Source organism: Schistocerca piceifrons, chromosome 3 (assembly GCF_021461385.2).
Source record: "Schistocerca piceifrons isolate TAMUIC-IGC-003096 chromosome 3, iqSchPice1.1, whole genome shotgun sequence".
Classification (NCBI taxonomy): Eukaryota; Metazoa; Arthropoda; class Insecta; order Orthoptera; family Acrididae; genus Schistocerca; species Schistocerca piceifrons.
In genome coordinates, this window is record NC_060140.1 from 88,619,633 (window position 1) to 88,640,455 (window position 20,823).

The 20,823-nt window shown below is 43.8% G+C and overlaps 2 non-coding genes across 2 annotated transcripts; one reads left to right on the plus strand and one right to left on the minus strand.

Annotated features, from left to right (window-relative positions):
• Positions 1-3,708: 3,708 nt before the first annotated feature.
• Positions 3,709-3,783, minus strand: Trnas-cga. The gene has a single exon. It is a non-coding gene; the product is annotated as a tRNA-Ser (tRNA).
• Positions 3,784-4,059: 276 nt separating this feature from the next.
• On the plus strand, positions 4,060-4,136 carry Trnas-cga. Its single transcript has one exon. It is a non-coding gene; the product is annotated as a tRNA-Ser (tRNA).
• The last annotated feature ends 16,687 nt before the right edge of the window (positions 4,137-20,823 follow it).

The window sequence follows — 20,823 nt, forward strand, 5'->3', positions numbered from 1 at the left end:
GATTGTCGTGTTGAAACCTTGCTTTTTCCCAAATTTCATGATTCTATGTCAAATGGAAGTACTCTACAGGTTTTGATAAGTGAGTTTGCAAGTATCAAAGTATAAGACATCGGAGTGATTTAGCAGCTCCACGTTTTTACTTCGCCAAAGGACCATAGCTGTTAGTCACATCAAATGAATTCGCAATTGGGAATAAGGACTACCATCGGCTGTAGAATGGAATGACGACAATGTTAATATATAGGGTGATCCACTGATAGTGGCCGGGCCAAATATCTCACGAAACAAGCATCAAACGAAAAGACTATAAAGAACGAAACTCGTCTAGCTTGAAGGGGTGAAACCAGATGGCGCTATGGCTGGCCCGCTGGATGGCGCTGCCTTAGGTCAAACAGATATCAACTGCGTTTTTTAAAATAGGAACCCCATTTTTTATAACATATTCATGTAGTACGTAAAGAAATATGAATGTTTCAGTTGGACCTCTTTTTTCACTTTGTGATAGATGGCGCTGTGATAGTCACAAACATATGACTCACAATTTTAGACGAACAGTTGGTAACAGGTAAGTTTTTTAAATTACAATACTGAACGTAGGTACGTTTGAACATTTCATTCCGGTTGTTCCAATGTTATACATGTACCTTTGTGAACTTATCATTTCTGAGAACGCATGCTGTTACAGCGTGATTACCTGTAAATACCACATTAATACAATAAATGCTCAAAATGATGTCCGTCAAACTCAGTGCATTTGGCAATACGTGTAACGACATTCCTTTCAACAGTGAGTAGTTCGCCTTCCGTAATGTTCGCACATGCATTGAAAATGCGCTGACACTTGTTGTCAGGCATTGTCGGTGGACCACGATAGCAAATATCCTTCAATTTTCACCACGGAAAGAAATCCGTGGACGTGAGATCCGGTGAACGTGCCGGCCATGGTGTCGTGCTTCGACGACCAATCCTCCTGTCATGAAATATGCTATTCGATGCCGCTTCAACCGCAAGCGAGCTATGTGCCGGACATCCATCATGTTGGAAGTAAAACGCCATTCTGTCATGCAGTGAAACATCTTGTAGTAACATCGGTAGAACATTACGTAGGAAATCAGCATACATTTCACCATTTAGATTGCCATCGATAAAATGGGGCCCAATTATCCTTCCTCCCTTAATGCCGCACCATACATTAACCCGCCAAGATCGCTGATGTTCCACTTGTCACAGCCATCGTCGATTCTCCGTTGGCTCATAGTGCATATTATGCCGGTGTACGTTACCGCTGTTGGTGAATGACGCTTCGTCGCTAAATAGAACGCGTGCAATAAATCTGTCATCGTCCCTTAATTTCTCTTGTGCCCAGTGTCAGAACTGTACACGACTTTCAAAGTCGTCGCCATGCAATTCATGGTGCATAGAAATATGGCACTGGTGCAATCGATGTTGATGTAGCATTCCCAACACCGAAGTTTTTGACATTCCATATTATCCCGCAATTTGTCTGCTACTGATGTGCGGATTAGCCGCGACAGGAGCTAAAACACCTACTCGGGCATCATCATTTGTTGCAAGTCGTGGCTGATGTATCACATGTGGCTGAACACTTCCTGTTTCCTTAAATAACGTAACTATCCGGCGAACGGTCCGGACACTTGGATGATGTCGTCCAGGATACCGAGCAGCATACATAGCGCACGACCGTTGGGCATTTCGATCACAATAGCCATACATCAACACGATATCGACCTTTTCTGCAATTGGTAAACGGTCCATTTAACACGGGTAATGTATCACGAAGCAAATAACATCCGCACTGGTGGAATGTTACGTGATACCACGTACTTATATGTTTGTGACTATTACAACGTCATCTATCACATAGCGAAAACAGTGGTCCAACTACAACATTCACATTTCTTTACGTACTACACGAATATGTAATTAAAAATGGGGGTTCCTATTTAATAAAAGGCAGTTGATATCCGTTTGACCTATGGCAGCGCCATCTAGCGGGCCAACCATAGCGTCGTCTGGTTTTCCCCTGCAATCTAGACGAGTTTCGCCGGCCGGTGTGGCTGTGCGGTTTAGGCGCTTCAGTCTGGAATCGCGTGACCGCTACGGTCGCAGGTTCGAATCCTGCCTCGGGCATGGATGTGTGTGATGTCCTTAGGTTAGTTAGGTTTAAGTAGTTCTAAGTTCTAGGGGACTGATGACCACAGATGTTAAGTCCCATAGTGCTCAGAGCCATTTGAACCATTTTTTTTAGACGAGTTTCGTTCTTTGTAGTTTTATCGTTTGACGCTTATTTCGTCAGATATTTGGCCCGGTCACGATCAATGGACCACCCTGTATACAGGGTAAGTGGCGTAAGACGTAACACCCCCTTTATTCCGGGTGCGATTGCACGTATCGGCATGCGGTTTTCGGCGAATCATAGCGGACTATGGGGCACATAGGTTGGTACATGCACAATAATCACAAAGTTTATATTGTCCGAGATAATTAGGCAAGTACATGTGATTCTTGAGTTTCTCCCGGCGTATTTGATAATCAAAATATCCACGGGTATGCTGCCGGTCTATAGTGTCCAACGGGCACAATATTTCGGCGATCATACATGTCGCCATCATCAGGTGAACTGACGGACTGAGCTCAGTCCGTCAGTTCAGCTGATGATGGCGACATGTATGATCGCCGAAATATTGTGCCCGTTGGACACTATAGACCGGCAGCAAACCCGTGGATATTTTGATAGGCAAGTACATGTTTTTTTAATTTGGACGCTGTACCTTTTTTACCATCATTCGAACGCTCTGGAAAAGACGCGTATAGTGATGTAACGCATGTTGCTATTGTGATTCAATCTTTTCTTAAAAGAGGGCGGAGGAGGATTTACCTACGTAGCCCAGGCCGTACATGCTGCATAGAGCACAGCAACTCAGCCCGCACGTCGCGCGAGGCATGTTTACGGTCTGCAGCCGCTTCCGACCGCCTCGACCTTCAATCGTACAATATTTCCCAGAGTCTTTTAAGCGAAGTTTGAATCACAATAGCAACATGCGTTACATCACTATACACGTCTTTTCTAGAGCATTCGTATGATGGTAATAAAGTATGGCGTCCCATTTAAAAAAACGTGTACTTGCCTCATTATCTCGGTCAATATAAACGTGATTATTGTGCATGTACCTAAGTATCTGCCCCAGAGTCGGCTATGATTCGCCAACACCGCTTGTCGATACGTGCAATTGCTCCCGGAATAATGGGGTATTACGTCTTACGCGACTCACCCTGTATATATGCGGATTGATACGATGAATCAAAATTTGTATCAGGGCCGGGATTCGAAGCTTACTAGGCCCATGCACAAACCACTACGCCACAGCAGTTGGGCACAACTGCATTGACTACCTTAGCGTGCCTGCCTCCTTTATCAAAATTTCCAATCACACTTCAGTCCACTTGGTAATTTCCATAAACTCGAACATCACTGCAGCAGGTCTCCCACTGTATTGGAATAGCACCTCAGCTTCGAATGAAACGGGAGATCGTGCCTGAAACCCAGGCACTGTTGCTTAATCAAATGAAGTTGTTTTTACCTGAGACGATTTCAAATCTGAAACATCTATAATGTGGCCAGAATGAGATTTTCACTCTGCAGCGGAGTGTGCGCTGATAAGAAACTTCCTGGCAGATTAAAACTGTGTGCCCGACCGAGACTCGAACTCGGGACCTTTGCCTTTCGGGGGCAAGTGCTCTACCAACTGAGCTACCGAAGCACGACTCATGCCCGGTACTCACAGCCTTACTTCTGCCAGTACCTCGTCTCCTACCTTCCAAACTTTACAGAAGCTCTCCTGCGAACCTTGCAGAACTAGCACTCCTGAAAGAAAGGATATTGCGGAGACATGGCTTAGCCACAGCCTAGGGGATGTTTCCAGAATGAGATTTTCATTCTGCAGCGCAGTGTGTTCTCAAGAGAGCTTCTGTAAAGTTTGGAAGGTAGGAGACGTGGTACTGGCAGAAGTACAGCTGTGAGTACCGGGTGTGAGTCGTGCTTCGGTAGCTCAGTTGGTAGAGCACTTGCCCGCGAAAGGCAAAGGTCCCGAGTTCGAGTCTCGGTCGGGCACGCAGTTTTAATCTGCCAGGAAGTTTCATATCTATAATGTGCATAGGCAGACCGATGCGGCGAATGAAAATTTGTGCCACGAATTATTTTGATTGGTTGCTGTGTCTCGCGTCTGCTTAACGATTGGTCCTGGGGAGGGCACTGCTGGAACAGGTGAACGGTAACAGTTTTTAAGTGGGAGGAAATTACATTTGATCTTCATAGGGAGATGACTTGTTGTTCAAACTGGCTTCAGACGAACAACTGCTCATTTGATTGCGGTCAGAAAGTTTTTGGTAAGCTGTAGCTTACCTCGTTTAGGGTCAAAGGACTGCTGTTTTGCGCTGCTACTGAAGCTTTCATCCAGCGGCATCTACGAGGTGCGGCTAGAAAAAAACCGGACTGATGCTGGAAAAAACATTTATTTACAATTATTTACAATTTCATGTTATCTCCTTCAATGTACTCTCCTCCTCGGTCTCTACACCGCTCCATACGAATTTTCCACTGTTCATAGCAATGCTGCAGATCATTTTCGGTAAGTCCATACATGACTTCCGTCGCTTTTTCTTTTACTGCTTTCACAGTCTCAAATCTAGTTCCTTTCAAAGCTGACTTGACTTTAGGGAAAAGAAAAAAGTCACAGGGGGCCAAATCAGGTGAGTAGGGTGGATGATCTAAGATGGGAATGTTGTGTTTTGCCAAAAACGTCTTCACTGACAACGCACTGTGAGCTGGAGCATTGTCTTGGTGAAGGATCCATGACTTTTTTCTCCACAAATCGTTCCGTTTTCTCCGTACTCGCTCACGTAGGGTAGCCAGGACGCTAATGTGTTAATGCTGATTCACTGTTTGTCCCTCTGGTACCCAATCAATGTGCACAACCCTTTGATCTCAAAAAAAAAATCATCATTGCCTTGAATTTCGATTTTGCCATTCGTGCATTTTTTTGTCGTGGAGAACCAGGAGTTTTCCAATGCATCGATTGGAGTTTAGTTTCGGTATCGTAAGTAAAAAACCACGATTCATCGCAAGTAATAACATTTTGTAAGAAGGTGGGATCACTTTCAATGTTTTCCAGGATGTCAGAACAAATCATTCTTCGGCGTTCTTTCTGTTCAATTGTGAGACACTTTGGAACCATTTTTGAACACACTTTGTTCATGTTGAAACTTTCATGAAGAATCTGCCTAACACTTTCCTTGTGAACTCCTGTTAACTCAGACACTGCTCTGATTGTTAAACGGCGATCTTGTCGAACAAGTTTACCGATTTTTTCAATGTTTGCATCAGTTTTTGCTGACAATGGTCTGCCAGTGCGAGTGTCATCACTGGTCTCTTCGCGGCCGTCTTTAAATCGTTTAAACCACTCAAACACTTGTGTTCGCGACAAACAATCATCGCCGTACACTTGTTGTAACATTACAAACGTTTCACTTGCAGATTTTCCTAGTTTGAAACAAAATTTGATGTTAACACGCTGTTCTTTCTGTACGCTCAACATTTTCCGACGCACAGACAAAACGTCAACTACTGAAACAGACGCCACGGGCAGACTGAGTGCAGGAGGCAGATGAAACTCGAGCAGTAGGCGGAGCGAGAGTCACGTGACAGGCCACGCGACTTTCAGCCATATTGCATTCGTTTTATTGTTTCACCAGTACTAGTCCGGTTTTTTTCTAGCCACACCTCGTATGCCTGCGGAGGCATACTACTGTAGCACTATATTTGCATCCGCTGCTGGCAAACGAACCTAGGGCGAGACTCGCACTCGCTTCGCACCTTCTGCTGCCGTAAACAGAGAATCAGCCGCGGTAAGGGTACTGTGCACTGCGAAGCGCTGAGTTCACATCGAAGAGAAGAGCAGAGGGGATTCAAGTCAAACAACGTGGGGCTAAATTAACAGTGTATGGGCAGAGTGCAGAACAGAACTTAGGCAAGCGGTGATGATGTTTGACCTTTCTTTTCTTGTCCTATTGGAGACAAGTGGCCACTCATTTGATCTGCTTAATTTGCGAGAACATGTGCTCTGGTGTTAGAAGAAAAGTAACTGCCGTCGTTTCCTTTCTTAATTCAACTGCAGTCTTTCCTCCACTAATTATGAAGAAATTCCAAACTACGGGGTTTTCAAAAAGTCTCTCCGCAGTGCCGTATGATTGTTAGCCGCGCATGCCGTATGCCGCAGTGAATATACCGAAATGAAACTCAGTAAAATACAAGTTATTAATTATTGAATATTCGTTTTCAGTTACAGATTTCCGCATTAAATCTTGAAAGTATCCCGTCTGTTGTTGAATACACAATTCAATTCGTCTAATCATGTATCCAAATACAAGCTGTAACATTTCTTCTGTAACAGAAGCAGTGAAAGTGAATATTGTAGTTTTGATTTCATCCATGGATTTTGGACGGTTTTTATAGACAGTGTCTTTCGCTGCACCCCAGAAGAAAAAATCAGGTGGTATTAGATCAGGCGATCGTGGAGACCAAAGTCCCTATCAAATTATGCGATCACCAAAAACATGAGAAAGCAGTGACTTTGAAACGCGTGCTGTATGCGCGGTTGCACCATCTTGTTGAAAATAACCGTTCAGTATTTCACTCAACACAAGTTCTTCTATGAATGGGTACAGAATATCACTACAGTATCGTTGTGCGTTTATTATTTCGTTGAAAAATATGGGACCCACAATCCCACGTCTAGAAATTGCAATCCAAATTCCTAAGTTTACAGAATGAAGTGGTTCCTCATGAATACACAATGGATTTGCAGTACCCCACATACGAGAATTTTGCGAGTTCATGTACCCGGATAAATGAAACCACTCCTCATCAGTGAAAAACGTTTCATTAAGAATATTCCCTCCATTTTGTTGAACGAAATTTTTGAACCATTGACAATAATGTAGTCTCTTGCCATGATCAGTATTTTTCAATTCTTGCACAACTGCCACTTTGTATGGGAAAAGTTCTAATTTTTTCCTTGCAGCTGTGTGGTCCGTTCCGACACTAACATCGATTTCCTGGGCGAGTTTTCTTACTGACTTGTTCGGACTCTGGACATTTTATCGGAAATATCGAGCAGCTTAAACCTCAGACAAAACGCTAGGACGACCACTTCTCGGTGCATCTGTAACTGAACCCCTACCTCGAAATTTGCTAACCAAATCTCGCAGCACAGTATCGCGATGTGGGAGTGTTGTCTCCGGGAAAACTGAATTAAGTGTTTGACGAACTGAAACTGTGTATTTACGGCCAGCTTTAAACACCTGTTCGACTAAAAACACACGTTCTTCAATGGTTAGTATTTTAATAGTGACAGAAACAAAACAATCGAAGGATCTAAACTTAAACGTTCACGTCAACGCGTAACGACACACATCAACGATACTACAGACGCTGGCTGAGATAAACGCTGGGAGAATGCTGGGAGAGTCCACTTGAAGAGAAGTAACCCAGGCAGCCGAACAATCATACGGCACGCGCGGCTAACAATCATAGGGCACGGCGGAGAGACTTTTTTGAACACCCCGTATAATCCTTTCTGTTGATTATTAAATTTACTAACGAAGGAATCCGGCGTTGCCCAGGTATTTACAAATACCTACGACCTGTCCCCGCCCATACCATGCAGCGTCTGGCCTTGTGCTTAATGTTTATCACATCACATCTGCTGAAATATGTGTCGTACAATGAAATAATCTGGTAGGTGCCTTCAGCGCCATACGTGGATACTGTCTCCAAAATGTGTTGTGAATGGAGTTGCTAGCAACCGGGTAATAAATTTAAACGTCACGCACGATGCCGCAGTTTTTCACACATCACACTGTTTATGACGTAATATCTCCTGAACTATGGGTACATTCAGTGGCATATGCCGATACTGTCTGTGACATTTATTGCTACTAGAGTTAGTAGCAAATAAATAATAAACTTAATCGTCATGTACGATGCTACAGTTTCTCACGTATCTCACTGTTTATGACGAGGTATCACCTGAATTATGTGTCGTACAACAATATAATTTTGCACTTACATTCAGTGGTATATTTGCGTACTGGTTGTAAAGCGTACCGCGAATACAGCTAGTAGCAAATAAGTAATAAATTACAACGTCGTGCCTCATGCGGTACTTTTGCCGCATGACCAACGGAAAAGTAGTGAGTGATTTTTCTTTCATCACTTTGTAGGGGTTGTCAGCGAGAAGAAATGTCGTAAGGGTTTGAAATTATGTGTATAGTTCCTTGCAAGTCGCTAAGTGCTCTCATTTCTCAAATAGTGGATCACTGTAGCTTGCTTACAACAACCACTCTTAATCGCTTGACATGTAAACAAAAAGTGTCGAAGTAGCTCATACTATGCCACTTCAATATAGTGGTCTGTGCTCAACATATTAACATGGTCAGTATGATGGTGTGTGCTCAACATTGCAAATAATTATTATATATACCATCTTCATATTTATATAGTTCTTCTCTGCAGATGCACAAACAGTACCCGAAGTCTGAGTATGCTGGGCAGAGGCACTATGAATATAGTGTGGGATAATAAGCTGGGAATGTGGGTCTCACGGGAGGCGTGCCAAAGATAAGTCCCTGCAGTCGCACAGTCTTCTGTGTCCTCGGTGGCTCAGATGGGTTGCCCGCACGGTAGCTCAGCGTGTTCGGTCAGAGGGCTGCGTGCTCTCTGTAAAAAAAAAAAAAAAAAAAAAAAAAAAACACGGAGTCAAGGAGTCTTGTGACGTCCGCCCAGACCAAACGCAACGAGCTACATCGAAGAGGGGAAAAAAAAAGAAGAGACAGAGAGAGTGTTGGACATAGCGTCTACCATGTAAGCAGGAGATCGCGGGTTCGAGTCCCGGTCGGCGCACACATTTTCAACTGTCCCCCTCGACTTACATCAATGCGTGTATGCAGGTAAGGGTATTCATTTCATTGTAAAATAGTTATTAGTTGACATGGTCGCCAACATTACCCAGGAAAATAAAGAGATTATTTATTTATTCATTTTTTTGAAGTACGGTAGTATTTCATCTATGTCATGACGCTCTTGATGGCACACAAGATCACTTACTGGCTTCTGAATAAATTCGACTATTCTATCCCAATGTTTTAAAGAGCCACCACGCAATGTTCTTAAAATATAGACAATAGTGTTTGCCTGCTAAGACATATGCGTGGACGCCAGCCTACGTAGTTTAGAGCCTATTGTGCTCGTAAGTTGGTTTTACTATTATACTTGGTAATCCAAAGATTTACTACATCAGGATCATGCCATTTTTCAGAAAAGTTTGTATTTTCTTTGTTCGCCAGTCAAAGATGCCTTAAACGAGGTGGAACTTGTTATTGGCAAAATATAAAATAATGAAGTCTATTTTGCAACCAAGACTATTTATCTCTTCAAAACATTCATCACACATTGCTGTATCATGCCGCCATGAATTGGAAAAAGTTCTGCAGGATGTGCGGAAATTCCCGTTTTAAACTTCTAGGACTTGTAGAGGGGAGTGAGTACATAATGTTTTGAATAGGAACCCATGTCCGAACAGATACCGTTTCCGTTCTACGACTGTTTTAATTCAGATGTGTAGCTCGTCCACGTCTTCTGAGGGAAAGAGAAATGTCTGAGAGTTGCACATACTGGTATGCTATGGGGTAGACAGGATGACGCGGATTACTTCTTGTGGGTTGTATGCAAAGTTTAATGTACGGGATGACTGTAGAGACAGAGAAAGAGATGTGCTGACGCGAGCTCTGCCCCCTGCACTGCAAATTGAAGAGACACCAGGTAGGAGGGAGAGTGTGTACCAGAGCATGCTTCGTAGGCACAATGTATGTAACAACGGTTATAGTCGCCACATCGATCCGCTGTTTTAATGAAACGGTACTGTTCTGTATGTACGTTATGCTGGATTATTTTTTGTTTTGGAATAATATAAACACGTAATGTTTAAGTGCTGATACAAAAGAATGTGCTTGAGTATTGGATGTTCCGTTATGTATACTTTCGAAATTTTACCTAATAAATGTACTGCGTCACGCCTGACTCAGTTTCTCGATCAGAAGCGGTGAGATATACATCTGAATAGTTATACATCTGAATCGAACGAAAACGGTACGTTTTCGGACATGAGTTTCTGTTCAGAATATTATTCAGTTACTCCCCCCCCCCCCCTACATGACGTAGAAGTTTTTAACGGTAATTTCCAAATACCCTGATAGTGCCAGGCGTCCATCCAGAAACATCCAGCTACCGACACTCCACAATGGCTCCTACAGGTGGGTGCCAATAGTGGACATCCACCATAACTTAAATTTTGGTTGAATGTGCCCGAAAAAAGAGCCTTAGGATACTTTTGAGCACCCGTCGTAAGAATCTGAAGTATTACAAGTTCCACCATTTACGTAACTTTCGGATAAATATGCCTCAAATGTGTGTACAATTAAACGCAACGCAAAAAGTGCTGTACTGTCACTGGTTGAAAATGTTTCCCGTGATATTGAAAATTTTTAAAATTACCATCATCTTTAATTTTTAAATTATCCCCCAACCACCATCTTTATGACTCATCTACAAAGGAAGTGGCTTGCTACATCGCAATGACGAGGCTATAAAGGGGACGTTGCTTGTGACGTCATTGGTATGTCATTGAACTGTGTCACGTGATGCAAGAGAGGCATTGTGTACTTATACTCGCATACCAGCGGTAATTAAGTTAGAATGGACCCACAGGTTATTCTTCAGAACAACATTTCGTTGGTCGTCCAACTAGCAAGATTTTTAAACAGCCAGTGTGACTGTAAAATGTTATCGTTATTAATTAAAAGTAATAGAACAAGTAATTGTACACTACGGTAACTAAATAGTTAATGCACTGGTGGTTTCTGGGAATATCGGAGGCAGAATTAAGCTGCTCCGGGGAACAAAATGGTGCCAAAATGGCAGTTTCGAGATACAGAAATTAAAGTTTCTAATTGATGCACTGAATGGTTTTATTCTAAGATCCATTTTGTTCCAGATGGCTTGACAGATCTATAACCTTCCAAACAGGCATAAAAAGAACAAGAAACAAACTATAACACATGAAATATACAGAAATAAACACTAAACACATTATTGTAGTGAAGATACTATTATGTTTCCCAAATCATATACGCTAACAACAAAATGTAGTGGTTGATAATCGTATACAGAGTTAAAAGAACTGTACAGTTTGTTCCTTGGGAGTACTTAATCAGTCATCACTCCATCACTGTTGTGTCCGTTGTCCAAATGTTTTTTTCTTCTTTTTTTTTGACAAGAAAAATTCATGATAAACAGGAGGTATATAATCTAAATAAGAGAGACAGAATGTCACCAACTTCCTTCTTTTCAATGAATCTGGGTCTGTCGTATTTTAATCAAAGAGTGAGAACTGCGTTTTGCTTCCTACCTTTCCTGAAACTTGCTTTGCGGCAAATGGTAGGACCTAATGTCTCGCTGACAAATAAAGATGACGGGAATTCAGGTCACCTTATACATGCATACATTCTGTAAGTTGAAAGCTAGAGGCATTCGGAACATAATAATCAACAATTTTCCAGAAAGGTTTCAATATGTTGCTTCACATCGCTTTCAACTACTTTCTCAAAACATTTAAGAGTAAAATTGCACTTAGGCCCTACATCCTTTTTATCTGCAGTTTTTCCAAAGCGATATAAATGTACTATGTCTGTGTTACTCATCTTCTGCTTAAACTTCCATTGTGAGGTGCACCTCATCCATTTCCTAGAAGACCTTTTCATCGGTTTTTCTACCTCTTTCTGGCCGATATCTGTGACAGAGACTGCTCGATATGAAAGCCAATTCGAAATCCTTTGTGGATTACCTGAATAGCAAAAAAGATTATTACTATTATTATTATTATAAAAACTGTTGCAGTTGTTGATTATTCTGCTGGCATAAGCTGTCGCCAGCACACTGGTCGGCAAACAGGTTGCGAGAAGATCGATAGTAGGAGCTTCCAGTCGGGGGGCCTGGAGGCTAATTCGCCAGGGGCCCGACACATCCATTGCAGTTCATAATAAAACGTACCGGGAACAAACCAATCAACAGCTGTTAGTTCGCGAGTAGAAAGGCCTTTACCAATTGTGTCGGACCTGAAAAGGGCCTTTTTTGCAGCTAGGACACTGTTTACTTAAGTTTACTTAAAGCAGGTGCTCAACTGGCGACCCTCTGACGCTACACAAGCTTGGTAACGTCGAACGGTGTTTTGCCGAACTCTTTCAAAGATTCCTGGCATTCCCCTGATGAGATTGGCGGCACGCTGAATGCGATGCATTAATTCCTCTTCGTCTGTAGATGGTTCGCGTCCGGGTTGGTGAACTAGAACCTTGAAGGATCCCCACAGGAAAAAGTCTGGTGGCGTGAGGTCTGGTGATCGCGGGGGCCATGTCCTAAGAGCACCTCTGCCAATTACCCGGCCGTCGTAGAGTTAATTTAAATATCCGCGCACAGCACGACTGTTTGGTGCGGGCGCCCCATCGTGCTGCAACCAGACGGGTAGCCGTATGTCCAAATGAATATCTTCCACCAGGCTGGGTAGAGTTTCTTGCAAAAAGTGAAGGTAATTTGCCCCGGTAAGTCGATGAGGAAGACTGACCGGCCCAATCAGATGGTCACTCACAATGCCTGCCCAAATGCTGAGCGAAAAATCGTTCCTGGTGTCCGTGGACGTACGTGATGTGAGGATTTCCCCTTGCCCAGTAATGAACGTTTCGAGTATTGTAAAGGCCATCCCGATGGAAGGTGCACTCTTCGGTAAACAACACAACGGCGGGAAAGTCGGGATCTTGTGCAATACGTCGCAGAAACCACCGGCAAAACCCTAGCCTGTGTTCATAGACCGTCACCGGATTTAGGACTTGGACAGAGTGGAAACTAAACGGATGCTGGCCGTCATCCCTCAAAACCTCCCAGACTAACCGATGAGTGACTCCCATGTCGTGTCCAACCGCTCGAGAACAGTCTACATCTACATCTACATCTACATCTACATCTACATCTATACTCCACGAGCCACCTTACGGTGTGTGGCGGAGGGTACTTATTGTACCACTATCTGATCCCCCCTTCCCTGTTCCATTCACGAATTGTGCGTGGGAAGAACGACTGCTTGTAAGTCTCCGTATTTGCTCTAATTTCTCGGATCTTTTCGTTGTGATCATTACGCAAGATATATGTGGGCGGTAGTAATATGTTGCCCATCTCTTCCCGGAATGTGCTCTCTCGTAATTTCGATAATAAACCTCACCGTATTGCGTAACGCCTTTCATGAAGTGTCCGCCACTGGAGCTTGTTCAGCATCTCCGTAACGCTCTCGCGCTGACTAAATGTCCCCATGACGAATCGCGCTGCTTTTCGCTGGATCATGTCTATCTCTTCTATTAATCCAACCTGGTAAGGGTCCCATACTGATGAGCAATACTCAAGAATCGGACGAACAAGCGTTTTGTAAGCTACTTCTTTCGTCGATGAGTCACATTTTCTTAGAATTCTTCCTATGAATCTCAACCTGGCGCCTGCTTTTCCCACTATTTGTTTTATGTGATCATTCCACTTCAGATCGCTCCGGATAGTAACTCCTAAGTATTTTACGGTCGTTACCGCTTCCAATGATTTACCACCTATGGCATAATCGTACTGGAATGGATTTCTGCCCCTATGTATGCGCATTATATTACATTTATCTACGTTTAGGGAAAGCTGCCAGCTGTCGCACCATGCATTAATCCTCTGCAGGTCCTCCTGGAGTACGTACGAGTCTTCTGATGTTGCTACTTTCTTGTAGACAACCGTGTCATCTGCAAATAGCCTCACGGAGCTACCGATGTTGTCAACTAAGTCATTTATGTATATTGTAAACAATAAAGGTCCTATCACGCTTCCCTGCGGTACTCCCGAAATTACCTCTACATCTGCAGATTTTGAACCGTTAAGAATGACATGTTGTGTTCTTTCTTCTAGGAAATCCTGAATCCAATCACAAACCTGGTCCGATATTCCGTAAGCTCGTATTTTTTTCACTAAACGTAAGTGCGGAACCGTATCAAATGCCTTCCTGAAGTCCAGGAATACGGCATCAATCTGCTCGCCAGTGTCTACGGCATTGTGAATTTCTTGGGCAAATAGGGCGAGCTGAGTTTCACATGATCTCTGTTTGCGGAATCCATGTTGGTTATGATGAAGGAGATTTGTATTATCTAAGAACGTCATAAAACGAGAACACAAAACATGTTCCATTATTCTACAACAGATTGACGTAAGCGAAATAGGCCTATAATTATTCGCATCTGATTTATGACCCTTCTTGAAAATGGGAACGACCTGCGCTTTCTTCCAGTCGCTAGGTACTTTACGTTCTTCCAGCGATCTACGATAAATTGCTGATAGAAAGGGGGCAAGTTCTTTAGCATAATCACTGTAGAATCTTAAGGGTATCTCGTCTGGTCCGGATGCTTTTCCGCTACTAAGTGATAGCAGTTGTTTTTCAATTCCGATATCGTTTATTTCAATATTTTCCATTTTGGCGTCCGTGCGACGGCTGAAGTCAGGGACCGTGTTACGATTTTCCGCAGTGAAACAGTTTCGGAACACTGAATTCAGTATTTCTGCCTTTCTTCGGTCGTCCTCTGTTTCGGTGCCATCGTGGTCAACGAGTGACTGAATAGGGGATTTAGATCCGCTTACCGATTTTACATATGACCAAAACTTTTTAGGGTTCTTGTTTAGATTGTTTGCCAATGTTTTATGTTCGAATTCGTTGAATGCTTCTCTCATTGCTCTCTTTACGCTCTTTTTCGCTTCGTTCAACTTTTCCTTATCAGCCTATGATGAAGCTTTCTTTGTTTCCGTAGTACCTTTCGTACATGATTGTTATACCACGGTGGATCTTTCCCCTCGCTTTGGACCTTAGTCGGTACGAACTTATCTAAGGCGTACTGGACGATGTTTCTGAATTTTTTCCATTTTTGTTCCACATCCTCTTCCTCAGAAATGAACGTTTGATGGTGGTCACTCAGATATTCTGCGATTTGTGCCCTATCACTCTTGTTAAGCAGTCTCTCCAAATGCAGCATCCCGTCGTGTTCGAGGTCTTCCAGCATCACCATGATATCCCGCTAACGAGTCTGTTTCGACAAGTAAGCGGTGAATTGCTGTAAACGTTTGTGCGTGTGGGTGGCGTCTCGCTGGGTACCGTTCTTCACACAACCGTCGAGCTTCACGTGCATTACCGTCCGCTAGCCCATAAACAAAAACCATATCTCGTTCTTCTCCAAACGAATACTGTGCGACCATGCTTACTGTATGACTAAATCGCAGGTGACGCGTGTGTGCTCCGAAGCGAAGCTTCAGTGTGAGCGCCTCTGACGTGAGGTGGAGACAAACAGCAAGACGTCTTCGACACGTGTGCGTATCGCGTTGGGGCGGTGACGGGGCGAGGGACGTTTGTATGTGTGAACCAACAGGCATAGAGCTGCCCGTCAACAACGAACGGCAACGAGGGAATCCCCACGGCCAATCGGAGCGCGCGACGCCAAGTTTCCGTAGTTTAAAAATGGTGCGTTGTCGACCTAAACAAGATTAGTAATTTTGGTTCCCACTGGCATCAGCTACCCAGGCTTAAAATTTCGTGACAGTTTTTCTCCACGCTGTACAAGAATTTAAAAATTGTAACGCCTGAAAGTAACATACATGCATATATTATGTAATGAATGTATCACATTGTGGAACCCAGCTGAAGTTTTACAGTTAACATAATGCCCTTAGATCCCATACTTGGTAAGAAACATTCATGCGGTAACCTTCTACGGATTTGGGTAGATAAATCAAAAGAAAAAGAAATAAAATAAAAGCAGCAATCGGGTTTCACAAAGTGGGCGCAAACAGGAGAGGCAGCCACCATTTCAGCTGAAATCAACACGCGCTAAAAGGCATCTGAATTACGTCGAAAATTTTGACAGTTGTTTTCTGAGAAACGGTCGAGTATCTACGGGCAAGCCGGGAAATGTGTTCAGTTATTTGCATCCCTCTTGTCACTGAGCGAAGTTTCTGGGAAATCGGACGGTGGCACTTGCCCTGTTTTCCTCGTGAAACGTGCAACCCACAGTCGACGGAGCAGGAAATTGTCGACTGCGACAGTCGTCCCTGGAAACGCGTGTCATTCTACCGCTGCCCGTACAAAGTGTTCAGATTTTTCGACTACTTGCCCAACAGTCATGTCCTCGCTTACAATGACCATTACCTCTTTCTCTTTTTGCACTTGAAAAAGCGGATCGGAGGACAAAATGTTCAGTTTCCAAATGGACAGTTTGAAGAAGCTACTGAAACAATACGGAGTTATTTATAAGCGAACGGTTATTACGTGGGAAAGTGAAGAGTATTTGTACGAAACTAAAAATGCCAATGTAAGCTTCTTCATACAAATTCACGAGAGGACTTCAAAAGGTAAGTAAAATCATTGTGTAACAAGAGTGGTGCATTATCAGAGGAGAGAACCTGTTCCAGATGTCCAGCAGACTCAGTTCTGTTGTGGCACGCGTAACAGTTGCATCACAGTGTAGGAACACAACGGCGCGGCAACTGTAAAAGTACTCCAAAGATGGAGTATGTGGTACAGTACGATGCTTGCGGCCAAAACATCTGAATTGCACCCAGATTAAATTCTTCATTTGTGTGGCCGTATTGTCAGTAGTTGCTGTACGATTTCTGAGGGTGTTTTTGTTCTGTTGTTAGAACTTCAAAGAACTGCGTGTTGTTCTCACCAGATGCGTTACTCATTATTGAAGTAAAGTCATCAGTTGTCTATAATTAAAGGTATTTAGAAAGTGATTTGTTTTCTAAATCGAAAACTAGATCGATAAGAGATTGTTGGTTTTTACTTACGGTAATTTCTGCTATGTTTTTCGCCTACATCTGGAAATGCCATCTGCTAGCATGTTTTTGGTTCTTTCTTGGTTAGGCACTGATAGTTGTGGTTTGATTTTACTCTGCTTTACGGAACTATGCATATTTGAGGTCTAATACAGCACAATTTTGTACACGGTTGCACACTGTTTGTTTGTATACTTCCAAGAGAGAAAAAAACATACATGTGGAATGTTGGCGGGACATTTGGCGCAACATATAAAGACCACAGCAGACCATGGGTATAAACATCCATTTGTAGACCGTCTAAAGCAGGAGTACCACAGACCAAGCACTACTGAAAAAGACATGAACATCACAGGCATCACTACAGCCAGATACGTCCGCCGTTTCCGAGAAAATTTCCATATACAAAAAGCATTAACACAAAACAAACAGTTCCACTATGACCAAATAAATATTGGAAACCAGAAATCACATAAAACAACTGAAGGAATCACATGAAAAGGAAAAGGGCCTTTTTAATCCTTCACCCATTCCCACTCAACACCGCAGACCATCCTCCCCCCCCCCTCCCCCCAACCCAAATTTCTTTTCACTTGTAACCCCTCACTTATTTCCTTCAGCTCACTATCCATCACATTTACTGTCCACTCATCTTTTCTTCCTACTCCCCCACGCCTACCCCCTTCTCCACACCATACAGTCACCACACAAAATTTAAACTCCACCACTACTCCTTTATTTCTCTATCATAATACATAAATACACAGTAACATAATTAAACAGAATATCGCACATATAATAAAGAAAGAAGTGTAGATTATAGAAAAACTAACGGCAATGCTAGGAATACTACGAAACACAATACACACTTAAAATTATACAAATAAACAGTGAACAGTTGTATGCGAAAATGTGCTGTGTTAAGCGGCAAAATCGTATAGTCCTGCAAAGCAACATAAAATAAGACCAGAAACATTAGTGTACAACGAAGAAAAGAACCAAAAACACGCTAGCAGACTGCATTTCCTGATGCAAGCATAAAACCAAGCAGAAATTACCGTAATTAAAAACCAACAATTTGTTAACGAACTTGTTTTCGATCTAAAAATCAAATCAAATTGTAAATATCTTTAATTAAAGACCACTGACGATGCTTTACTTCATACACCGAATCACGTCTCCTGAGAAAAACACGCATTTTCTTGTAGTTGTAACGACGGAACAGAAGTATCCTCAGATATAGCACGCAAATTCATTTCGAAATTCTGGCGCTATGTGGAACAAATACAATGTTGTCTCCAGCCGTAGTGAAATGGTGCCACTAATTTGACCCGAGCCGCACAGGCGTGAGTGATGCTGGTTCAAATGGCTCTGAGCACTATGGGACTTAACTGCTGAGGTCATCAGTCCCCTAGAACTTAGAAGTACTTAAACCTAACTAATCTAAGGACATCACACACATCAATGCCCGAGGCAGGATTCGAACCTGCGACCGTAGCGGTCGCGCGGTTCCAGACTGTAGCGCCTAGAACCGTTCGGCCACTCCGGCCGGCGTGAGTGATACTGATCAGGAAGATGGGCTATCTACATTGATCAGCCAGAACATTACAAACACCTACCTCATACCCGGTACGTCCACCTTTAGTACGGATAACAGCGCCGACGCGTCATGGTATGGAGGGAATGATACCTCGATAGGTCCACTGGAGGGAGTTGGCACAACATCTGCACACACAAGTCATTTAATTACCGTAAATTGCGGGAAGGCAGATGATCAGCTCTGACATCACGTTCAATCTCATCCCAGGTGTGTTCGATCGGTTTCGGATCTGGCGAGTTGGGAGCGAACACATCTACTGGAACTCGCCACTATCTTCCTCGAACCACTCATCAAACTCTTGATCTTGTGACATGAGCATTACCTTGTTGAAAAATGCCACTGTCGTCGGGAAACATGATCATCGTGAAGGGCATCAAGGTGTGTACGTGGTCTGCAACCAGTGTACGACATTCCTTGGCCGTCATGGTGCCTCGCACCACTAGACCCATGGATTCCCAGGTGAATGTTCTCCAGAACATAGCGGAGACGCCGCCAGCTCGTCTCCATCAGGAGACACGTGTCAAGGAGCTGTTCCCCTGGAAGATGACGGATTCGCTCCCTCCCGTCGGCAAGACAAAGAAGGTATCGCGATTCAACAGACCATGCAAGGCTTTGCCAATGCACCAATGTCCATAGCAGATGGTGCCCATTCCAGCCGTAGTGGGGTTAACATTGGCACATGCATAGGTGGTCGGCTGCGGAGGCCCATCGTTCAGAGTGTTCGGTGCACTGTTTGTTCAGAAACACTTGCACTCTGCCCAGCATTAATGTCTGACGTTAGTTCCGATACAGTCGCCGCCAGTCCTCTTTTACCAGTCCACCCAGTCTACGACGTCTGTCAGGAGGGATGGCCGACCAACCCCACGATGTCTGGACGTGGTTTCACCTTGACCCTACATACAGCATTCCTCGGACACCCGACAAGGCGTGCAGTTTCCGATATGCTCCTGCCGAGTTTCCGGACCAGCACAATCTGCTCTCGGTGAGACTCAGACAGATCTTACGCCTTACCCATTCTCCACACGCATAGGACGGTCGCTAATACTACGTGCACCCAGCGTGTGTCTGACTAGTGGTCATTGGTTCAAGTGGCTCTGAGCACTATGCGACTTAACTTCTGAGGTCATTAGTCGCCTAGAATTTAGAAATAATTAAACCTAACTAACCTAGGGACATCACACACATCCATGCCCGAGGAAGGATTCGAACCATCGACCGTAGCGGTCGCTCGGTTCCAGACTGTAAAGCCTAGAATCGTAAGGCCACTCCGGCCGGCGACTAGTGGTCATTCCTCGGAAGGTGACGGTGCTATCGCGTGGACGAGTTTATATCGATAGTAGGTCGGTGGTCATTATGTTCTGCCTCGTCAGTGTACATCGAACGCAGACGACAATGTCTAGCTAATCGAGGAAATGATTCGCGGCAGCCGCATCGATGAGGACATTCACACACCAGTTCTCGAATGGCTCTCTGAACAAGGAGCGGATTTCCATCGTCGAGGAATTAAATGACTGGCAGAACATTCCAACCGTAGTTTACGGAGAATTGGTTCAAATGGATCTGAGCACTATGGGACTTACCTAAGGTCATCAGTCCCCTAGAACTAATAAAAACCTAACTAACCTAAGGACATCACACACATCCATGCCCGAGGCAGGATTCGAACCTGCGACCGTAGCGGTCGCGCGGTTCCAGACTGAAGCGGCTAGAACCGCTCGACCACGCTGGTCGGCTACAGAGAATTGCTGGGTATTTGAAAACTACAGTAATATATCTGTGTTACTTTGAACTGTAGTGCACCGTTCAATGCAACTTACTTTTGGACGTCCTTTTATATCTGCTTCCCCAATACGACGCTTGCTTCTAAATAAATAGCTCATCTGCGTAATTCGAATATGCAGCTACACTGAAGAGCCAAAAAAAGTGGTACACCTGTCTAATATCATGTAGGGCCCCCGCGAGCACGCAGAAGCGCCGCATGACGACGTGGCATGGACTCGACTAATGTCTGAAGTAGTGCTGGAGGGAACTGACACCATGAATCCTCCAGGGCTGTCCATAAATCTGTAAGAGTGCGAGTGGATGGAGATCAATTCTGAACAGCACTTGGAGGGCATCCCAGACATGCTCAATAACGTTTATGTCTGGGAGTCGGGTGGCCAGCGGAAATGTTTAAACTCAGAAAAGTGTTCCTGTAGTC